Here is a 23701-nt window from a genome sequence, read left to right as displayed (position 1 = left end):
ATGGCTCATTAACATATGTTATCTAATTTATTGTTCATAGTACCATCTTTTAATCCTTTTTATTTCTCTGGGGTCAGTAGTAATGCCCCCTTCACTTCTGATTTTTAGTTATCTGTGTCCTCTCTCTTTTTCTGTTTGTCAGACTAGCTAAAGCCTTGTGAATTTTATTGATAGTTTCAAAGAATAAATTTCTGTTTTGTTGACTCTCCCTATTGTGTTTTCATTCTCTGTTTCATTTATATGCCCTCTAAATTTTGTTATTTCCTTCTGTTTTGAATTCCTTGGCTGCTCAAGCAAATAGCATACATGGTTGGTTTAAACAGTGGTAATTTATTTGTTAACAGTTTTTGGCTAAGAGAAAGTCCAAATCAAGTTATCATTAAGGTATTGCTTTCTTCTTGAAGATTGGCATTTGGGACTGGCAGCCAGTTGATCCTTGGTCCTGGGATCCTATGTCAGAATGGCAATGCATATGGCAGCCTCTCCTGGCATCTCCGTTCTCTTCTGGGTTCAACTGACTTTCATCTTCTTGCTTTCCATGGATTTTTCTCTATATATTTGAATTTCACTATTTTTATAAAATACTCCAGTAATAGGATTAAGAACCATCCTTATTGAGGTGGGACACACATTAACTGAACAGCACTAATCAAAAAGCCCTGCTTACAGTGAGTTCATACCCACAGGAATGGGTTTTTAGAACATGTTTTTCTGGTGTACATGTTCCAAACCGCCACACTTTCTTCTGTTTCTGTTGGTTAGATTTTGATCTTCTATTTCTTCATCCTTCATTTGTTAGATTAGGTCACTTATTAGAGAGCTCTCTTCTTTTTTAATGCTGGTATTTAGAGCTATAAATTTTCCTTTTGCACTGACTTTTCATTTTCATTTCCCTCAAGATATTTCCTAATTTCCCTTATGATTTCTTCATTAACTCCTTTGTTGTTTCAGCATACATTTATAACCACATATTTTTTTTTTTAATTTTCCAGTGCTCCCTTCCTGATGTTGATTTCTAGCTTTATTCCTTTGTGTTCAGAGAAAACATGTTGTATGATTTCAATAATTTTAAATGTATTGAGACTTGTTTTGTGACCTTTCTCATGGTCTGTCCTGGAGAATGATCCATGTGCACTAGAGAAAAACATGTGTTCTGCTGCTGTTGGTTGAAGTGCTATGTATATGTCTGTTAGTCTAATTAGTTTATAGTATCCTTCAAGTCTTCTATTTCCTTAGTACTCTTCAGTCTAAATATCCTATCCATTATTGAAAGTATGTATTGATGTCTCCTACTATTAATGTGGAACCATCTATTTCTCCTTTCAAATCTGTCTGTTTGTTTCATATATCTGGGGGCTCTGCTGTAGGTGCATATATGTTGTAATTTTTATGTCTTGTTGAATTAACCCCTTTATCCATACACAGTGACCTTCTTTGTCCCTCAGAACAATTTTTGACTTAAGTCCATTTTATTTCATTTTAGTATAGCTTCCCCATTTCTATGTTTTTACTATTCACATTTTTTACTATTTACGTCCTTTCACTTTCAACCTACTTATGTCCTTGAATTTAAGGTGAGTCTCTTATCAAAGCATACAGTTGGGGCATGCTTTTTTTTATCCACTGTGTAAATTTCTGCCTTTTGACTGGTGTATACAATTTATTTACATTTCAAGTAAATTAATGATGATGCAGGACTTTCTTCTGACATTTTGCTATTTGGTCTTTGTAAGTCTTATTCCTTTTTTGTCCCTCAATTCTTCTGTTAATGCCTACTTTCATATTTACTTGATTTTTTTGTATTGTACTATTTTGTATCCCTTTTCAGTTCTTTCTCTATATATTTTTCATGTATTTTCCTTGTGATTACTATGGAGCTTAAATTTCACATTTTAAATCTATGACGTCACTTTTATTTGGCATTGACTTAACTTTAACAGCATATCCATACATTGTTCCTATACCTCTCCATCCGCCACCTTTTATTGTACTTGTTACAAATTATATATTTATACATTATATGTCCTAAACCCATAGATTTATCATTACTTTTTATACATTTGCACTTTAGAACCTGTAAGAAGTAAAAAGTGGAACTATGTGCCAAAAAATACAATATAATAATACAGGCATTTATAGTTACCAATATGGTACCTTTACCTGGAGACCTTTATTTTTTTTCTGCCTCTTCTACCCATTGTCTAGTGTCTGTTTCAATCTGAAGAACTCCCTTTAGCATTTCATCTTGCTCCTTTGGATGGTCCCTCATTTCCTGTTTCCTTGTTTGTTTTGTAATCTTTTATTGCATGCTGTACATTTTGTTATTTTTTATGTGTTGACTCTAGGATTTAGTCCCTGAGCTCTCTGTTCCTTAAATTTGTATATAGCTAATGATGTAACACAGATTTCCTTGAGTGACAGGAGGTAACAAAAACAATCCAAGCAATGCAAAAACAACATCTTTCACAGTCTTTGCAAATTGGCTCTGCATTGGCTGGTGTTCTCCTTTAGAGTTTAGCCCTCTGTCAAGAAGACAAGTCTGAAGTAAATGTGAAGTGTAGGGTCCTTTCAGTCTTTTCTGAGCCTGTGTATTTTTCTTCGCTTGGGCTGGCTCATGGCCTTAAAAGCTGGTACTTTAAAACTTACTAAAGAGGACACAATCACCATCTGGTGGTAAATCAAAGAAATTGTTGCTGTAAGGTATTTATTTTCTATGATGTTACACTCTAATCATAAGATACCTAATGATGTAATCTGCCCTGAGGCAGATGTTTGAATGGAATGGTATTAGAAGACCTTCAGATATGGTCCGTTATAATATGTCTGATATATAAGATTCATAATTGTGTTATAGATTCTTATTTCTAAATAAGGCATAGTTTAGGCTTCACATGAATTATTGCATTTAAATCTGACAAAAACTCTGAATGGTTTCTGATGTAATTTTCACAGAGGAGGAAACCAAGACATAGAAGTTTTAATACCTTGCCAGTGTCTCCTGTCTGGTAAATAGCACCATTAGATATTAATCCAATCCAACTCTGCCTCTTTAAAGAGTATGCACTCTTTAAAACATATAAATTGCTTAACTCCCTGTCTAACCCTTAATAGGCCCTCAATAAGGTAATTAATATTATGTCTTTATCATCCTGAAGAGCTGTTAGGGCAGAATTGCACTGTACAATTCTTGGTGGACTCTGCAATCTTGTTTGAATTCAGGGGCATGTTAGATGATAGATGTTTTTTTACTGTAACTGGTTGTTTAGAAGTCCTGTCAGGATTCTTAATATGGCTTAGTCCAGACTGTTGATGAATAAAGAGTAAAAACAAATTTGTCTAAAGAGGGGTTGTCTTGGTTTCAAATTGCTTTCATATCAGAGTGAACAGCAAAATGGCACATCAACTTTAGAATCACAGAGTCATAAAGCTAGAGTTAAAAGTAAATGTATCAAAAACTCATTTAATTATGACTGTTCATGTCTAAGTTATATCATATTATTACCTTATTTATATCAGATAACCATTTAAAATTTAAAAAAACATTTTCAAAGAATTTCACATTTGATGCAATAATAGTATATGGTATCTGGGGTTGGGAATATTGGATTGAAATTGCCCTTTGTGTAGGTAAAAAATGGTCTAATATTATCAGTTTCATATGGCTCAACCTAAATATAATATCCATTTTGGAGCTGAGTGAATCAGGCATAGAAAAACTTTGTGTCTAATGTATGGCCATCTTAAAAAGTTCTGCAAAATCTTCTACAGCTTTCAGCAGCTTCTGATACCAACTGTTTACAAATTTGGGGGTTTCTGTCACCCACTTGGGTTTGATAATTTGCTAGAAGACTCACAGAAATCACTGAAAGCACCTACTTATGATTGCAGTGTTATTACAGTAAAAGGATACACATAAGAGGAAACCAAAAGAAGAGATGCATAGGGCAAGATCTGGGAGAGTCTCCAATGCAGTTTCCATGTCCTCTACACATAAAGTCAGAGCACATCACTCTTCTGCGCAGCTATATCTCTGTCAATAAAGGAAGCTCATCTGAGCTTCAAGTGTTCAGAGTTTATATGGGGTTTCATTACATAGGCATGATTAGTAGAATCAAGGCCTACATGGTTGAACTCAATCTCCAGTCCCCCTCTTCTTCCAGAAGTTTAGGGGGATCAACTGACATGATCTGGCAAAGAGCCTCAACCCTGTCATCACCTGGTTGATCTTTCTGGATGGCCAAAGTCCATCCTAAGATACAAATGCAGCTGGCCACACACTGTCATCTCCATAGCGTATGAGCTTTTGAGTGTGCCACTGGGTTCACTATGAATCACAAAAGATGCTCCTATCACTGGAAATTCTAAACATGAGGATGTTACCTCCTAGGAATTAGGGACAAAGACTGGCCATACTGGCCATATTTTCCATTATATCATATCCTAAAATTCATTTTTATAATCAATAAACCCAAAGTCACATCCCTGAAGCGTTTTCTAGTAGATTCTCAATAGAAAATCAATCAATGATTCAATCATTCAACCAACCAACCAACCAACCAACCAAAAAAACTAATTTTCTTCATTGAGAGTTTGACTATATTGGAAGAGGCATGTATTGGCATAAACTGTTTAATCCATGCATTGCTTTGTTTTAAAAGATGATAATCTCAGTTGTGGAATTCATTGCTTATCAGTGAGTTAAATGTCTATCCTTCCTCCCAGACCTTCTATTCTATGGAGAACTGTAATAAGTAGGAGTCACTTCTATTCAATCCTAAATAATTGAGTATTTCATGTCTGACTTTTTTTAAAATGCTTTTTAAAGAATCTAAATGATGAAAAATATTTTCCAGAATATGGAATTATGATAATTATAGGTCCTCAGTCTGATATATACTCATTTGCTTCTTAAAAGTTATATAAAGGATACTTCTTAGGCCAGGATTATGCTTTATTCATCTTTGCATCCCCTGTATCTCTGTATCTTTGCCCATAGTGGACACTTAATTATTTTTCTGAATGGAATTGAGTTGAAAAAATAACGGAAATTCTCTTGGCTTTAATATTGAAGGGTGTTTTGGGTCCTTAAAATCTTAGCAGGATATGCATAACTAGTTTTTTTTAATTTATTGTTTTAGATTGCTCCAGGACAATGTACTTTTCTTTTGCAATTAGAGTACTTTGACGAGTAATCTTGAGACAATGATAGTATATACATGAAAATAACATCATTGATTTGGTCCTTTTGGAAGAAGATGTTGTCATCTGCCAAGTATAAGTGTGAAATTGTGCTCTTTTCTTACTTTATGAAGAGAATATGTCTGCCATGTTATTTTTAGTTGGAAATTCCTAGAATATGCAGAAAGTGATTTGAAAGATTATATATAGAGCCCTCTGAATAAAATTTAGGGAATCTGTAGCAGGGACGTATTACGCAATAAAATGTTGGGAGAATGTGAAGAAGACCTCGGACTATCCTTTACTTTTTACTTTTCATCTCAGAAAAATGTTTAGATGTTTTTAACAATTCACAAATGTGTCCCCTGATTTTGACAAGGGCAACTATAATATCTCAAAACTATATTAGAAATAGAGCATTTAGCAAGCCAGGAAGACAATGACTATAAAACACAAAATTAACTCAACAAGTACTGTAATTTTCTCTCCCCTCATCTCTAGCTGATTAGTGCAAATTAACCGCCTGAGCAGTTAGCATGTAATATGGAAATCTTTGATATCTGCTGAGAAAGCAGACTTTTTTATTTTTCTAAAGTACATCTATAAAAATTCCAGAATTTCCTATAGACATTTCTCTACTGTGATTGCTAATATTGCTTTGAACTTTAAGGACATGTTTGCAAGTTTGTTTTGAGCTTCAAGAATTTACTGTATTTAGTACTACTGAAGTTTTAATCTTTATGAATTACTGTAAAGGAATTCTTAAAAGAAATGGAGTGGTTAGTTTCCTCATCTATTAAGTGGAAGTAATAAGTATCTCATTGGATTGTTGTGAGAGTAAAAAATTCAATAATGTATGTAAAGAAAGCTTAGAACACAGTCTGGCCCAGGATGTAGTTTTAATAGCTTTTGATTACTTTTTTAGGAACACAGAATTGCATTTGTTAATATATGTTACTTACTTCAATCTTTTCCCTCTCAGCAAAACAGATATTTAGGAAATTTCTATGTTACATTCCATATGGTCCTAAAGAGAGCTTAACAAACAAGAGTACTGCTTTATGAAAACGTCATCTCTTGACCAACTTATGAAAGAATGATGTGTTTGTTAAAAAGGAGGTAAAAAGAGCAATCAAGCATGGAAACAAGTTGTATACCCAGTTGGAAGACAGCTTTGATTGTTTGGAGATGCATCTGGAAAGGATACTGGTCGTGGGATGTTACAATTAAAACCATGTAAAACTGGAACTAGTAGTTTTGTTTTGTTTTTCTCTTTACCTATGGAATAGTTGACAAATGCTTCCGGGTGAAAACACATAGCAAAACTGCTTAATGTTACATAGGAACTAACAAGGTTATATAAGTGGTTAGGGAGTAGCAAAATGCCATATTGAAAATAGGCCACCTTATGAAACATGCAATCAAAGGAAAATCAGAAAGTAGGTTAATGTGTGGTAAGAATATGGAAACCTCATTTTGTAGAAATAAAAAAGTGCAGACCTAATAGAAAATTGGTATTCTTCATTGGACAAAGTGATTTTTGTCAGGATAGAATATTAGAAAAATATTTTTATTTTTTATTCTTTATTTTTTTTATTCTTTATTTTTTATTTTTTATTTTTTATTCCTTAAAAAGCACTGAGTTTGTAGTCAGAAAGTCAGTGTACTGGTCCCAGTTCCATTACCGCCTGTGTTAGCTTGAGAAAATAACAAATTCTTGGGGTCCTCAATTTACTCAACTAAAAAATGAAGGTAGTATTTGTTTGCATGCTAATTTCCAAGAAGCCCCTGGGATTTTGTAGTAATTCTTCAGGAAATATCAAGGAAAAGGATGGACCCATTGATTTCCTAATCAAAATTTGGAGAGCTAAGCATGTCACACAACGGGAAAAATGTCAAAAGTTTAAGAGTAAGTGATTGCTATAGTTTTTATCTGGGGTGATGGAAAAGTTTTGGTAATAGATGGTGGTGTATGTAATACAACATTGTGAATATAATTTAACACCACTTAATTGTATATTTGAAAGTGGTTAAAATGGGAAATGTTAGCTTGTAAAAAAACAAACAAACAAAAAACAAAATAAGAATGTAAAACACAGAGAGAGAACCCTAATATAAACTATGGACTATAGTTAATAATATAATTAACTATAGAATTAATAGAATAATATTTTTTTCATCAATTGAGACCATGGTACCACATTAGTGTAAAATGTTAATCACAGGGAAAACTGTATGTGGGTGACATATGAAAATGATATACTATCTGCATGATTTTCTGTAAACTTACAACTGCTCTAATAAAAAAAAAGCAACAATTTAAAACAAAACAAAACAAAACAAGTTTAAGTGGAAGATGAGGATTATATGTAAGTAGAAAAGGAATAAGGGCAATTATCCAGATCATTTGACTTCCATGCTACATTTACCTAAATTGCTTAGGGATGGTAACAGAAATGATTTTTTTACTGAGTATTTGCTTTAATTCTTTGTGACTATAAAGTTAGAAGCCATTTTAATTCAATTTTTATTTTAAAAATTTAGAAATGTATTTAATATTTTTATTTTTAAATAAAAAGGATAAATTTTCTCTCACAGTTGTTACAATCTTTAATATGCTGATGATAAATGACTAATAGACCAGAAGTACATGGATGCAGTTTACAAAGTTCTTTTACTTTAGAACTTTATGATGCCACACTTAACTTTACATTATCAAAAGAAACATATTGCTAGTTACAGAACCAGCCCTTAAAGATACGTTTTCAAACTCTCATTAATTTTTATTGAGATTAAAATTAGATTTTGGTTTAATGATCAGAATTATTAGTATTGTTACCCTAACATAAGCAAAACATGGGAAATACGTACAGATTCTAATTAATCATTCTTTCATAACAGTTTTATGCTGTTTCAGAATGTAAGAGGATTGTCAGTCAAACTCCCTTTTTTGTTTGTTTGCTTTGATATTGTTAAAACCGGCTGAAAATCCTCTGTGTCCTTTTTTAGGACTCCCAAAGACCTGAATTAGGTTATATCCTCTGCACTGTCCTCCAGCCTCCTTGAGTGACCACTCTTTGGACACAGCCACAATCCATCCTCCACATTTCTGCCAGAGTCATCAAAGAAACTTTCCGACCAGACCACTCTTGCTTCTGTTGACCTTTCTCTACTTTCATCAAGTACTAATGACTGATAAGCATATTTTCAGCCTTTTACAGACTTCATCCAAACCTTGTCTTCCATTTTTCCTACAGTCAGTCATCTGTCAGAACCTTTTGCTATGCCAGGAGCTTGTTGTAGACTGAACCCTCCATGCACTCGCATTTGGAATGTCTGTCAGCCACTCTACTCTAACTTTCAGAAATCTATTCATCATGCAAAGTTCAACTTAAATGGGTCCAACATTTCTGTGAAACTGCTCTTCTTTGTGTTCCTTGGATAGGTTGGCTCTCTACTAAAACACGTATCATACCTAAGGATACCAATTACAGTACCTTGAAACCCTAGTCCAGAGATGCTAACTCATTGAAGACTCTTATCCATGCTTGGGGTTACCCTAGAGATCACCTCAGTTGTTGATTCCGTTATTCCCATCAGCGGCATCATAATATTTGTATTTGTATTTTTTTTTCTCAGACATAAAACCCTGTAAGACGTTGAGGGCAGAAAGGTAAATATAATATTCCCAATGTAAGAAATAGCGCATCTATCAGTAGGGGAACAGAGGGCTGAATATGTAGATTTGTGTCCTCTAAACTTCACAAATATTTCCCATGCACTTAAAGATCCAACCTGTGGCATCAGTCACCTCTTCTGAGGATCTTTTCTTGTTTCCTGGTTTTAGTCCTGTTGTTTCTCACTTAGAATCCTCTTACATGGTAGGTGGGGTCGTGGCAACTCTCTGCTTTGAACTGACCAGTAGCTTCACAAATCCTCAACGTAAAAGTCATCACCTTCACAATTGCCCACAGTGTCATATAACCTGGCCCTCGATCTCCTTTATCTCATGGCCCATGACTACCCTTCCTTACTTCACCCAACAGCTCCATCAGCCATCTAGTTGCCCCCAAATATTAGCTGCATATTCTCAACAAAAGGCCTTTGTTCTTGCTCTTCTTCTTACCTCAAATGCTTTATCCTGTTATTATTAAATGTGTCATTGCCTTACCTCCTTAGTATTTGCTTCTGAGTGAGGTTTACCCTGACTACCCAATTCAAAATTGAATCCCTCCTCTTCAGTCTCCTTTCTGCTTTATTTTTCTCATAGAGCTATCAGCATATGAGATGGTCAATATTTTACATTTGTTATTTTCTGACTTTGCCCATCCCACTAGAATTTAAGCTTTATAAGGGTCGTTTTTATTGTATTTTCTGTTCTCTGCTATATACTCAGCTCCAAGAATAGTTCCTGGTACACAGTAGGTACATAGTAAGTCATGATTGAAAAATGACTTGACAAATAGTTCTAATTTTATTGTCATTGCTGGTTTAATGTATGCACTCTATTAATTCAGTTGCTGGAAATAAATGATGAAAATAAAGGTCAATAGAAATTGAAATGCTTTAGATAGCAAGACATGGAAGTACAATGTCATTAATTTAATGAGCTATTTTGTTGCAAATACCTGATTTTCATGCAAAAGCTACTCATGTTTATATTCTTAATCCTATTGTTGCCAGCAAAGGTGGTGGATTCTTTGCCCGGTGTGCTCAAATGACCAATTCCTGAGACGTCTGGGTTTCAAAGAGCGAAATAATTTATTGCTAGGCATGAAGCAGGATAGTAAATGACCTATCAGCCCAAAAATCTGTCTCCCTGAACTGCAGTAATTCTGATAGTTTTACAGTATTAAAAGTTGGGTGGGTTTTTGGATAATTAACACAATGTCTCCAAATGATGTAATTAAAGGTGATCTAATCATTGAGCATGCTCAGATTGATTACATGCTTAGTCACTGAACGTATGTAAGAAAACGGTGGCCTTAATATGATGACAGGCCTGATTTTTAGTATTATAATGAGGTATAGGTGACTTGTAGATTAAAGTCTAAGTTACTGCTCATGTCAGGCGGGCCCATTTCTGTTAGATCCACCTTCAGTTATCAAGATAACTTTGGACTTAGGGTGGGTTAGTTCTCAGCTGGCTGACCCAAGACTTTTCATTAATAAACATTAGGGGTTGTTTTTAGTGATCATGAGACTCTAAAGTCGAAAATCCAGATAAAATGGGTACTGATGAGAGCCAATCACAAGGTTTTTACAATCACAAGGACACAAGGTACAGGTTGTACAATCATTATCAGAGATTAAAACAGCTGGATTATAGTTCAGAGATTTCAGTTATTTTTCTCTGTCTACTCTAATATACCAGAAAGTAAAAAGGAGTATGTATAATGATTCAGTAACATAAACATCCCTTAAATCCTAACTTCTAGGTTACACTATGGTATAGATATAGAAGTTTATTTTAAAAGATGGCTCCTAGCATAGGCAAAATGACACACTGTCCAAAATGAAAATTGAAAAAGTAAAGTAAAACTTTTGAATAAAACATAGCTTAAAATTAACTTTGCTATCAACAGCTTCCTTCTTTATTAATGAAAGAAAAATTACCAAGAGCTTCCCATGACAGTCTGGCATTTGATATTAGGGACAGACGCAAAAATGGATAGCATCCATATCCTGTTGCCCTCTATTAGGAGTCGCTGCCTAGTGGAAGAGACAGGCCTAAAACCAATGGCAGTAGAATAAGAGTGTTAGGTGAGATGTGCCTAACTATGTCCTAGAAACCAGGCACGCCTCCTAGAAGCAATAATCTGAGCTGAATCTTGAACAAGAGCAGGAGTTGGAAAAGTAGACAGAGCAGGGGAGGGAGGAGATTTTAGGAAAAAGGGAACAATATGAGTTGCTCAAAGAAGACAGAGCAGTAAAAAAGGATAGTGAAGTAGCTTGACATGGCTACCATCTCAGATGTGGGTTAGGGAGTTAGATAAGTTTGTACAGATCAGCAGGTAAAGCATATTGCAACAAGGAATAAATAAGTTTTGAGAACATACGCTTTGTTACTTATTAGATGTATTGTACTATTAGCTTCTCTCTCTCTCTCTCTCCCCCCGTCTCTGTCTGTCTCTGTCTCTGTGTCGCTCTCTCATTTCATTTGCTAAGTGTCACATGTCATTTGGTCTTGAGTTGCACCCTGTAAATTACATTACACTAAAAACAGTTTTTATGCCTAGAGCATCTCATCTCTGAAAGATTACATGAGATATTTTGTTATTTCTGGGAGGGAGAATCAAAAGGAAAAAAAAAATCATAGTCTGTTTTTTGAGAAGATGTGTTCCATGATGATTTAACTATTTGAGACAGAGCATTTCTCATACCAATGAGTGAGTTATCATCTTCATCAGATTGCCAATCCTTAATCCTGTCATTTGAGCCACAGAATCAGATTTTTCAGAGCTAACAGGTAAACTATCATCTGGTCAAGAGAAGTTATGTGACCAGTTCAAAACCTCAGTGGAAATCAGTAGTGGCAGAGCCCAGAATATAATCTAGGTTTCTTAAATCCTAGTCTATTCCTATTACATGTTATGATTGTACTTGATTTTTCGCCTACTCTTGGCCTGTACAGTAAATACATCTGGAATAAAGAAAAAGTGGGGTCAAATCACCAGGCAAAATTGTAAAAACATGGCTTCCAACAAATGTAATCATTTAAAGTTCAGATACTTTGTGAGATAAAAATATTTTGAAGATAATAAAAAACTGTTATTAACTATGTATATACCATAATTTCAATTCAAAATATGTGAGAGTTCTAGAGAAGAGTTATCTATTGTATTTTTGCTTCATTGATGTTATTCTCCATCATGTTTATAATACTACTTTAGAAGTAGTATAAATAGACATATATACTACAGATACATTAAAGACATGACTACATTCAAATGTGTCATTTTAATACAATGAAGCATAGCTGTGGGATGCCCCTTCGTTTAGAAATAGAACATTTCCTTGGCATCAGCATGCCTGTCTTCTTGAATTGTGTGTCCATATGTACACATTCACACACACACACTCACTTAATTTTTAGTTTTCCTCTGACAATTATTTAAGTGCCTTTTTTCCTTACTTAATTTTTCTTTAATGTTTTATGATAGCTCCATAGGTAGAATCACCTGATATATAACTACTGTTTAGGATTTCAGGGAATAGATAGTGTTGCTTTAAAAGTGAAAGTGCTTTCTAACAGCTAAAATTATACTAGATGCATTTTACATTACTGTACATCTGCATCTGAATATTGTACTAGTGACTAGTACCAATTAATAGTATAAGTATGTGAAAAGAAAGAAATGGCAATACAAATCCTGGGTGCTTTCTAATGGGGGAAATAATAATACCCTCTTGCATCTAAAATTAGTACAAATTATCATCAAAAACATAAAATGATTTTGTCTGCCATGAATTTAAGGGCAAACATTTGCATTTTAAACATAAGCATTTCTAACTCTTACTATCTATCCCCAGAGGTGAGGTAGCAGGGTTGGTATTCTTTGGAGTAAAAAAATTTTTACAAAGAATTAGAATTTAAAAAAGGAAAAGTGCCTTGAACTGCACAAGATACAGAATTAGATGCTGAATAATTAAGACTTGAGCAGTCATTCAAATTTTAAGAAAAGGAACTGAATATGTTCTTAAGGGGACCAAACAAATCAATTGATATTTAAAAGAAACTTTATTCAGTATTGTGTTAGCCAAATGCTTCATGAGATTTCTAGTTTAAAGATAAGTCACCTTAATTTTTGTCCTTTGTTAAAGAAAGCTTTTTAGTGGATCTTGATTTGAGAAACAGCTTTGTTTCCTCCCTCCCTCCTTCCTTTTCCTCCTTCATTACTTCCTTCCTAGTTTTTAGTTGCTCTGAAAGCAGTGAATATTTCTTGTTCACTATTTGCTATGACACATTTTGTTTTCCTTGCATATAATTTCTTCTTTCCTATTTCTAAAAAGACCAGTATAGAGCTTCCACTTAAATGTGGGTTGGAGAAAATTAGAAGTATAATTTTATATGTCTGTCTCTTTTTGGAATAACATTGTAAGTAATGACTTCATAGGGAGTTTGTCTACAGATCTAGTGATTTCTGTGATTTCCTAAAGAGTGATAGTCGAAAGGTGTGAACAAGACTAAAATTCTTTGTGCATATTTTCAATTTGCTTTTTCAAAATGCTATACCAATCTATACTTTCACCACAGACAATTTAACATCTTGCTCACCACAGGTACATCTTTTTTTTTATCTTTCCAAATCTGATAGATTAAAAGTAATGCTACTTAATGTTATTTGATTTGGATTTCTCTGATTATTAATCAGAGTCTGCTTTATTCAAATACTTGTTTGCTAATTGCATTCACCTTTTTGCTTTTCTTTGTTTCTGTTTTTTTTAATTTAATTGAGGTTTTAGAATTTTTTAATTTGTACAAACTCAGCATTGTCAAAGACAAAATTGTACCAGGCAATGTTTTAACAGGCAAGGATGACTTTATTCAGGGGCTGCTATAGCAGAGAAGGTGAAAACAGAAACCAATTCTGAACTAATATCCTCCTAAACAAAGGACAGCAAGCTTTTTAAGGGCTGCAGCGGGCTGGTGGAAGTGTGCCAGAGGATGATGGGAGTTGGAGCACTGGAATGGATGAATGATATACTGAGTTGAAGTTAGAACCACTTGGCTCAAAATGTTTTCCTTTGTGGCAATTAGGCTACCTGAAGCCTTCACGGGCTGCAGAGTAAGAAATAGATGAGCTCTCTATTTAGAAATTTATCAGATGCCTAGATAGTATTAAGACCTGGGCCAGAATGAGGGAGAGGATAGAGGCCTGGAGTCAGGAGAAGCCTTTTGAAAGTCTGGTCAGCCCAAGATGAAGTTAAGGCAGTCTTGGTCAACATACATTAAATGTATTAACTGTCATCCTTGTTACGCCCCCCTCCCCTTACAATTTTTTAATGATAGTTTTGCTGATTTTTTTCACAATATTAAATATATCTTTTAAAATTCTAGTGTTTTTGCATTTGGGTCAGACAATGCAGTCTATTGAATATGATGTTTCTCGGTCTGTGTTATCTGTTACCCAGTGATCACTAGGATTGATTCAGCTTATTTCCCTAGATGACTAGCTGGCCCTCCTTCCCTCAGCATTCCATTTGTTTCTTTCCAAAGTAGAATGTTGAGTGGAAGATGACTGTCTTCCAAGATGACTATTTTTTTTTTTTGTATGCAAAACCCCTAAATGTGGCTATGTATTTAGTCCTGTGAGAATTTATTATGTATTATTTGTGTCTTATAAATAAGGTTATTGTTGTGCATGATCTTAACATTAATTAGAAGGGTTTACAATTTTATCTATATCCTATGGTTTTATATACAGTCTTACCTGGATTCAGTCTCTGTCTTTATTGATTTGAGATATGTGATATGTTAAGGATTGGGGGAGGTAGCAGGCTTCGCAGTTTCACTTTGTCTGTCTACTGTTTTTTTTTTTTTTTCAATATGGAACGCTTTACGAATTTGCGTGTCAGCCCTGCACAGGGGCCATGCTAATCTTATCTGTTTTGTTCCAGTTTTAGTATATGTGCTGCCGAAGTGAGCACTTCTCTTTTGGTTTTGATCCTTTTCCCCCCATCTCTTCTGTACTGCATGCCATCCATTTCCCCTTCCTTCTCCTCTGTTACTTCAACCTTTCCCTTTTGTCTCTTCCACCAAAAGGCTGCACCAAACAAAACAAACAAAACATATCCTTGTACATAAACATACTCCTTGAACTGTGTACCTCTTGTAATTATTACTTACCTTTTCTCTAGCTTTTCTTCACTGATCAACTTAGAGTAATTCATACTTGTTATAATTTGCTCCCCCCCACTCTCTCCAGTATATTTTTTTTCCCCAGCCACTGGCTTTTTCCACCACTGTCCACTGAACTTGCTCTTTGTGGTTTCCAGCAGTCTTCCATGACACCTCACACCTGGTGGCACCTGAGGCACCTGCCCTTGCCCCTCTTCACTTCTCCTCCCAGTGTGGCTCTGCTCTCTGGGCCATGCTTCCTTAGTTTGTTTTCTTCCTCTTAGGCTGGTCCTTTACAACCTCCTCATGGGTTCCTTGCTCTCTGCCTAAAATTTATTATGAGCATTTTCCTTACTGTTTGTTTTGCCTGCAGTTTCATCTAACTCCCTGGCTCCAGATAACACTGCTTGACCCATTAGTTCCAAATTTTATCATGGAACCTCATACTCTATCATTTAGGTACGCATCTCCAGTCTTTTCTGTTGTTTATGCCTTTGTTGCTTTATGCCTTTGTTTATGCAACTGTGCTATTTTCTTCAGAAAGTTTCAAGAATGTTGTATTTTCATGTAGGTAGTTTCCCTGACACTCCAACCCCTCTTTGAAGTTCCTTTTCCATAATACCATCACAGTCTTCCCTCAGTTTGGGTTTAAGTGGGCTACTGAGAAGAGATGGCCATTCAGGGCCCCTTTAAGCACCCTGCTGGGGAAGCCTTGAGTAAAATGCAGTCCCAGCTGTTGATAGAAGGCCCTCAGGCAATATCGCAGCTGGGGAGGTTTATCTGCATTCCTAATGTAATTGTGCTGCTCCTTTCAAAAGCAACAGAGGAGGTATAAGCTGTCTGTTAGCCTTTCTCCATAAAATCTTCCTTTTCCCCTCTCTGATGATCCAGCTCCCACTCAGTTCTCATCTTTTGATCCTATCCCATATCGTTGCCTTCTTTGCGAAGTTTTATTCCCTGTCTTCTTCTCCCTAATCTCAGATCAGGTCTCTTCTCCCAGAGACACGGTTTCAGGGTTTTTATCTTTCCCTCTATTCTTTCAACACTTTGCTATGCCCTGTTTGCGTCTTCCTTTTGATTGTCACCAGGAATTTTACATTAATTCTCATCTGGAAGTCAAATAACTGAAGGTGAACACTTTCCTTTTGCATTCCCACTATAACCATCTGGTATTTCCTTAATTCCTTGTAGGTTCTTTGAAAGACTAAGGAAAGGTGTAGAAATCCAGGAAAGAAGAGAAAAGCATAAAGATTAATATGCCATAGTTTTATCTTCCTCCTCCTTCTCTTACTCCTCCCCATTCTTCTTCTTTTCGTTTTTAAAGGAATCTACTTCATCCCATTAATTCTTCTTTGCCAAAAGTAACACACTTATCCCTACTTTCTTTCTTAAAATTTTTTGGTAAATTTTTGTTTATATTTTTATTTTTAACTTTCTTGTGTCTTTATATTTTGAGTTCATCTCATGTAAACATATAAAATTATTTATGATATTTTGCTTCCCTTAAGATCAATAGCCAAATAAACCTATCAATTTTTGTGTCTCTTCTTTGGTGGTGTAACTGTTGCAATTTGTTTATCATTAGATGTGATATAGTTCATCCTTCTAGTACCAGTGTATTCCTAAAAATTTTATACCAGTATCTGGTCCTTGCACCTTATCAGGATTTATAGTCCAGCCTGTTTCTGTTCCTATACTAAGTTTGCCTCACAGACCTTCAATATAACCTTTTGTGTCATTTTCTTCACCTTTGTTAATCTGGCTTTTAATCATTGTTATTTGGGATCCAGTGTCCACTAACATTAAATATTCTTAATATTTACAATTATCCTTACAAATAGCCATCCTCACATGCGGGCAATTTTCCCCAGCTTTGGCCAGGGGACAGAGGCTGAAAAGTCCCTATAGCAAGACAAGGTCTCTATGCCACTCCATCCTTTTTCTTGGTTTACCTTGCATTTCATTCATTACTATCTTTTTATATGAGGGTTTCTAGATTCTCCAAAGTTCTGCCTTGATCTGCCACAGTCATTGTTTCTAAATGGCTTGTGCATCTGCCTAAATCCCTCTTCCTATTATTGAGGTGCTTCCTAAAATTTTGAATCCCATTCTAATTCTGTATTTTCCCTATTAGGATAGGTTTTCTAACATTCTGGATTAAATTGCGGTGCTTTTATTGGTCTTTCAAACCTGATCTGTGCTCTGAATACATACTTTCTATCCTGACTTAATTCTTTGACAGTTCAAATTGCATCAATTAGTTTGCCAATTGTGTCAGTACATGTGAAATTTGTGAATAGACCGGTTCTCTCACGAGTTGTTGCTGATCTTAGTGTAATTTTCTTAATTTGGCCTGTTCCTTCTGCTTCTAGTGGACTATTGGTACAACTGTTGTGAATCATAATCAACAGCCCCAGCTTCCTCCAGATACTAGAGGCATCCACAGCTGGGTACCAAGTCCTTGTTTTTACTGCTGTTAAATTTGGCAAGGCCCACCTTAATTTCCATTCCTTAGCTGTCCAATCAAACAGTAATTTCTCTATTGTTTTTCTCCAAAACTTTCTATTTGATTTAAGCTATCATTATTATATATGTTTCCTAATTGTATCACTTTTCTGCCTGTTAGTGGCTAATTGCATTCAGCTTTGGACCATAGATCTCTCAGCAACTGTGTTTTAGTTGTTTCTCCATTTTTTGAGAATTCTTGTTTTAATTTTATGATTTCTTGTCTGGTAATTGTACTTTCCTCTCTTACTGCAATAGAGTCATCACCATTGCTGTGCTTAGTAGTTTCAACTGTAGTTATGGATCTCAATACCCTTTCATCCACATTGTATGGATCACCCAGAAGGCATCATTTCCTTGCAAGGGATCTGTGTCATCGTCTTCATCCAATGGGTCAAGATTTGGGATTGTTATTTTAGACACAATCCTTCTGGCCAAAATTTTCCCTTTAATTCTAACTTTGTCTATGTTGTTTATCACTCCCAGTAACAAAGATGGTATTTTGTCCTTCTTTGCTCTTTATAGGATATGTCGGAAATAAAGCGGTTCCTGTAAGGGAATAAACGCTCACTCGGTTTTGGAGGAGAAAAGAATTTATTTACAATCTTGCAAGATAGGGCGTCCAGCCAAACACATGGAAGACTGGCGCACCAGAGGAAGAGAATGGCGATCTTTAAATCTCCTACTCCTAATTCGCAAGTCCCTCCCCTGTTTCCCCATTGACTGGGTACTACAGAGGTTACAGCCTATCCGAGAACACTAACTAATTCATCTTTTGAGATTTTAATTTGTACAGCCAATCCTAGAGAGCCAACTAGCTCATTATTGAGATTTTGAACTGATCAGCCTATCCCCCCCAAATTTTTATTTTTTTTTGCTGTGAGTTCCCGCCTCTGATATTACCTCATATCTCTTTACATTCCAGTAACTATGATTACTTTTCCATATAAGGAGCAGGCAGATTCTCTCTTCTCTTTGTCTGGGGCTTGTTTAAACTGGTTTTGCCTCCATTTCCCTTATTCCATGCTGTCTCTATGTGAAAACTAAACTTATCCCTTTCTTACAGATTATAACTCTTCTGGTTGTGTGAACAGGCTGACATCTGATTGTCTCTAATCCTAAATTTTTATTTTATGAAGTCCTCTATTGGTCTCCAAGGATCCTCTTTTTTTTTAACTCATAGTTTCCTTTTCTTCATTGTTTTAAAAGATTTTTCCACTGTTTGAGTATTCCCCAACCTTTTCTCAGTTTTTTTCCCCAAACTTAAATGCCAATTAACATAAAAACATATAAAATTCCAAAACTCAGTGAAAATATATCTAAATAAGAACTCTATATCCTATTGATTAATTCAGGTGTTATGCATTTATATGTACCCTTCACAAGATTCTTCTTATACTGGCAGATGCTCTAATAGTATGTGTGTCTGACTTGTGACTGGTTGTCTTTTTTTAAACTCTTGTGTGTCCTTGTGGCATCTGTGCATGACTTATGACTAATATTTCCCTTCGGTCTGGAAATCAACTAATTCTCACCTCCTATGAGGATTTATTTTTTTTTTTTAATTTAGATAAAAATATTGCAGTTGTAGTGTTGTAGCAAGGTAGTCACATTGGGATTCGATTCCTGCCAACTAGGCCAATTGTTGTGTAAGTATAGTAAAAGTGTCACAAAAATGACCTGAGAAATGATCGCGAATCAAAAACAAATTCAGCATGACTATAATCTGGATGCTCAGTGCAATTTACTTGCTTGCTTGATTGCAAGCTGCCAACACAATCAGTGAAGAATAAACAGGCCAAGGGGATACACCACATTTAAAAGTGGAGGATGGAGTCTTTCAAGTCCACCAGCCCGAACGCTAACATGAGGCTGCTGGGTCCCTTTAAAGAGCGGGCTCGGGAGCTGGTCTGATGCAGTGTCAGTGGAGGGTACAGAGCCATCAGTGGAAGGCTCTGCTTGCCGTGCTGCACAGCAGGGGAACCGGAGCCAGAAGTCAGAGCAACTGGGTGTCAATCTGCCTCTACTCCTGTTGCTCACCAAAGTGGTGTCTAACTGGGTTTTTATGCCTCTGAGGTCTGGGTGGAGTCATTGATATTTTTATCAAGGGAGTGTCCCTCTGGCAAAGGTCAAGCCAGTCCTTACCATATCCTTGCATGGATGTCTGATTATCGCTTGTTACAAAAACATTTTATTCTCAACTTGTTAGCATTCTCATTGTGGTCAACATGTTCACAATGTTTTGGGGATTCAAGATCATTAATATCACTTCAATATACAACATGCTGTAAGGCTGGGAATCCTGGAGCCAGATTCCAGCCCAGTTTTTCCAAAAGAGTTTTATAAGCATTGGCTCCATAAAGTCAACCTTAGTTCATAAAGTACCTCATTCATATCTGATTAAATGAACATCATTCTTAAATATGATATTCCAGTCAAAGATTTGGTATATATCCACTGTCACCAATTGTTTCCTGTTAACAAGGAGGACAGATTGTTATTCAATCTATGCAAATGATCATTTTGAGATAAAAACTAAAATATTCAACAAGAGTTTCTAAATTCCAGAGGGATAGACAGAGGGGAAAAAGACAAATGTTTTATGAATCATAGATAGTTTGAGGGAAAAGAGTATGGGAGTGTTTGCATCTAGAAAATAGAACATTGAAACATCAGCAGTAATTCCCAGACATTAAAGTTCCTGGTTGGAAAATTGGTTCAGAAGAGTCTGATTTAATTCTTAAAATGCCTCAACCAGTTTGTTGGAAGTGGTAAGAAAGTATTGTGTCATGTTTTAATTGGAAGGATTATATTATATTATAATAATGGTCCATCTTGATTGGATAAATTATGTAGTAAAACATCTTCAGTGGGGAAAAAAACACATCAGCAATATTCCAAAGAAAAGCTTAATTATTCTTTATCAATTCATTCAGTGCTAGGTAATTAATACTTATTCAATTTGATCTTCTGCTAGCATTCTTATGAACCCACTGGCTTCTTTACTAGCATTCTGGTGCTCTTGATGCAGTCTGGTGATGTGGTATCAAAGTTGTTTTAGAAATGTCATTAGAAGCCTATGCCTCCACAGTATCTGGCCTAGTCCTTTCCACGGATCTCTGAGATCATCCTTTTTGCTGAAGATGAAGCACTCAGCCTGTAGCTAATTGCAAGTGTCTTCTGGAGATGACAAAAGAATTAAAATGGCATGGATAACTTCTTGCCGTTTTATAAAAAAAGAATGATCTTAGATAGTTCATTAATTAATTGGCAGCTGATAAGAGCTCTGGAATATATTATGTTATGATAATTGCTTAAAGTCAAAAGTGATGATTGTACAGCTAAGTGTAGATAATGTAAGAAACTGACTATTTTGGTATCGGATATATATTAAGTGAAGTTAGGAACCCACTACTTAATAAATCAAGCCCTCGACTTGAGCTTGCTCTTGTAAAATTTAGGGTTGTAAATAGGAGGCTGAGCCTTCCTGTAATTATGCCTAAGAGGCACCTCCAGGGAACCTCTTTTGTTGCTCAGATGTGGCCTTTCTCTCTCTAAGCCCAACTCAGCAAATAAATTCATTAACCTCCCCTCAAAGAGGGACATGACTCCCAGAGGAATGAATCTCTCTGATGACGTGGGACATGACCCCCTGGAGGGACCCTGGCCCTGGCCTACTTGACCAAAAGGGGGAAAAAAGAAAAGTAACAAGCTGAAGTCACAGTGACTGAGAGATCCTAAATACAGTCGAGAGGCTATCTTGGAGGTTTCTCTAATGCAGACTCCAGCTAGACATTCCAAATGGCCACAGTAAGCCATACCCTTACCAAAAAAAAAAAAAAAAAGAAAGTGTTGTTTGTTTTTTGTTTGTTTTTAAAAATAACTGAAATTATGACCAATAACACTATCCTGTTGTCTAATATCAGAAAATCAGTACTAGGACATCTCACAGACAACAAGGACATTGACAAATATCTAGGAACTTTATATAGTTTCTGAAATAGTTATATTGATAACATTTAAACAAGCAAATTTAATCAACAGGTTAGAAAATCCTTTTTAATCTGACAACACTTCCCATGCCACTCAATTATATCAATAACCCTAACTATTTCCAGCACCTCTCTTTTTACAAGGTAAAAGAACAAATCCCTTTTGATTTTCCAGGGGCCCTCTGGGAAACCCCAAAGACAGTTTGAGATCATGAAGACATCATTTAGGGTTTTATTTGAGGAAGGGGAAATGTCAAAAGTTGTTGTATTTGAACATTTTGTCAAAAAGGATCATGGGTCACTGTGAAACAATATTTGATTCCATATTTAACTAAAGTGACAATAAAAGTTTTTAAAAATAAATGGAGGAGTTAACATGAATGTTAAACAATCAACCACAGGCAAAAAAAGAACCTTAGTTCTTTCAAAAGTGAAACGACTTCTTCTCTAAAACAATAAAGGATTTTAAGGTCAATACAAAGCATAGGAGATTATTCTGATAAGATACAGAATCTTTGCCTTCTAGACAGACTACTAAAATGGTTAAGAAGAAACTTTTACGACCTCTTACTAAGAGCAGATCAATAATCCAAGAAAATTTTATCATTTTAACAAATAGAAAACTAAATTCTAATCTGTCATGAAGATACTGTCTGATAAGAAACTCTTAAAAATTTTGTAAACCTATCTTAGCCAACCTTGACCACCACAAACAAAATTCCTTTTCCACAAATCTTGTACAGCTTTCTATATCCATTCAAGTTTTGTGCTACACCTTTCTGTTCTCATTCTTCAGTAGCAAGTCATTTTACTTGAGGTAAAACCATTCTCTTTTTCCTTAACAAAAACACATGCTGCATATGTTACATATTTGTGCCACCAAAAAAATCTTGGAAATTGCCTTCAAGCAGACATCTTACAAAACAAAATTTCCTCTTGAAATAAAGTTTTTCAGAATAAAAACTCAACTTGGTTAAACACAAATTTATATTTTTCATTATCTTAAACATCTAGTGGGTATAATGCTAGCTTATTTGATCAGTAAACCTATGTAACTTTAGAATGAACATATCCAAGTAGAATAAGATTGTATTGTGTTGTACTAAGCATTGATAACTCAGAAGACATAGCTGTTTTTATTTAACTAACAATATTAATATTAATATTAAACTAGACCTGGTTGCCAAAAATCTACTAAATTATGTGAACTTGATTTTTTTTTTAATTGGGTTTAGTTCTACAGATACTCTTTACATTGGAAACAAGCGTTCAGTTTCCTTATTTTCTGGGACTTTAGGAATATTAATTTACATACAAGCATTTACTTATCTTTATGCCAACTTGAATGGAGCTCTTTTAAGGAGTTTATAAATTAATTTGTTAATTCCATCTGGAAGAAGGAACATATTTTACATAAAATATGCAGACTGACACAAATAGAGAGTTTATAGCTTCAATGTAAAGTTTTTCACCCGTGAGTCAGACATAAAAATCACAGAAATACAGAAAATATAGAAATACAAAACTCAGTAGTTTATATTGAAGAGCTGACTTTTGTCCTTGCCCCATTCTTTATATTTTTACCAGAATCTGCTTGGCAGATGGGAAAATTGAAGTTAACTGCTGAATATGAGGGCTAAAGCTTCTCACTGATATTTTTGGAGATTTTTGTCATTTTCTTTGCCCTCATGTGTAATCTTAATGAAGCTTTAAGTTATTCTCGAGCCTATTTGACCCTCAGATTTGTTGTGGCAAGAGAGATCCTGTAGTCTGTTCAGCTTTTGCCTTCCAGGATTTAGCAGCTGAGGTTCTCAACATGTGTACAAGCTGATATAGATCAGGCCACACTATATAATATCCACCCAGAAGGATTCTGAACTGCTTTATGAATACTTATGCCTCTGAGTTCGTCTTTGTCCATGGTTAAAAGTGGTGTTTGTCAGAACACCAGGGTCTGTGGAGGGCTTACCCTGAAAGGGTGTCTGACTAGTTTCAGTATCTTCCTCATCTTCCAAGTAAAAGGGTAAATGAGAAAGAGGGTTAGTAGAGTCAAAGTAATTAGGCAAAGGAGATAAAGAGAAATGGCTGAAGGCATAGTCAGAATCAAGTCAGTTTGTCCACAGTCCTCGTTGCTTGTCAAGGTTTCTCCTTTCTAAGTTTTTGTTGTTTTTTTGACTGGCTTTTG

General features: G+C 35.3%; 1 protein-coding gene and 1 non-coding gene across 6 annotated transcripts in view; one reads left to right on the top strand and one right to left on the bottom strand.

Moving 5' to 3' along the window:
* LRP1B (LDL receptor related protein 1B) overlaps positions 1–23701 on the top strand; it is a 1893223-nt gene that overhangs the window by 962889 nt on the left and 906633 nt on the right. The gene's annotated exons all lie outside the window — the stretch shown is intronic.
* Positions 14723–14829, bottom strand: LOC119545084. The gene has a single exon (XR_005219058.1). It is a non-coding gene; the product is annotated as a U6 spliceosomal RNA (small nuclear RNA).

This window comes from Choloepus didactylus, chromosome 9, assembly GCF_015220235.1.
Source record: "Choloepus didactylus isolate mChoDid1 chromosome 9, mChoDid1.pri, whole genome shotgun sequence".
Lineage (NCBI taxonomy): Eukaryota > Metazoa > Chordata > Mammalia > Pilosa > Megalonychidae > Choloepus > Choloepus didactylus.
The sequence above is the reverse complement of the archived record's forward strand: the minus strand, read 5'-3'. Positions and strand labels throughout refer to the sequence as shown.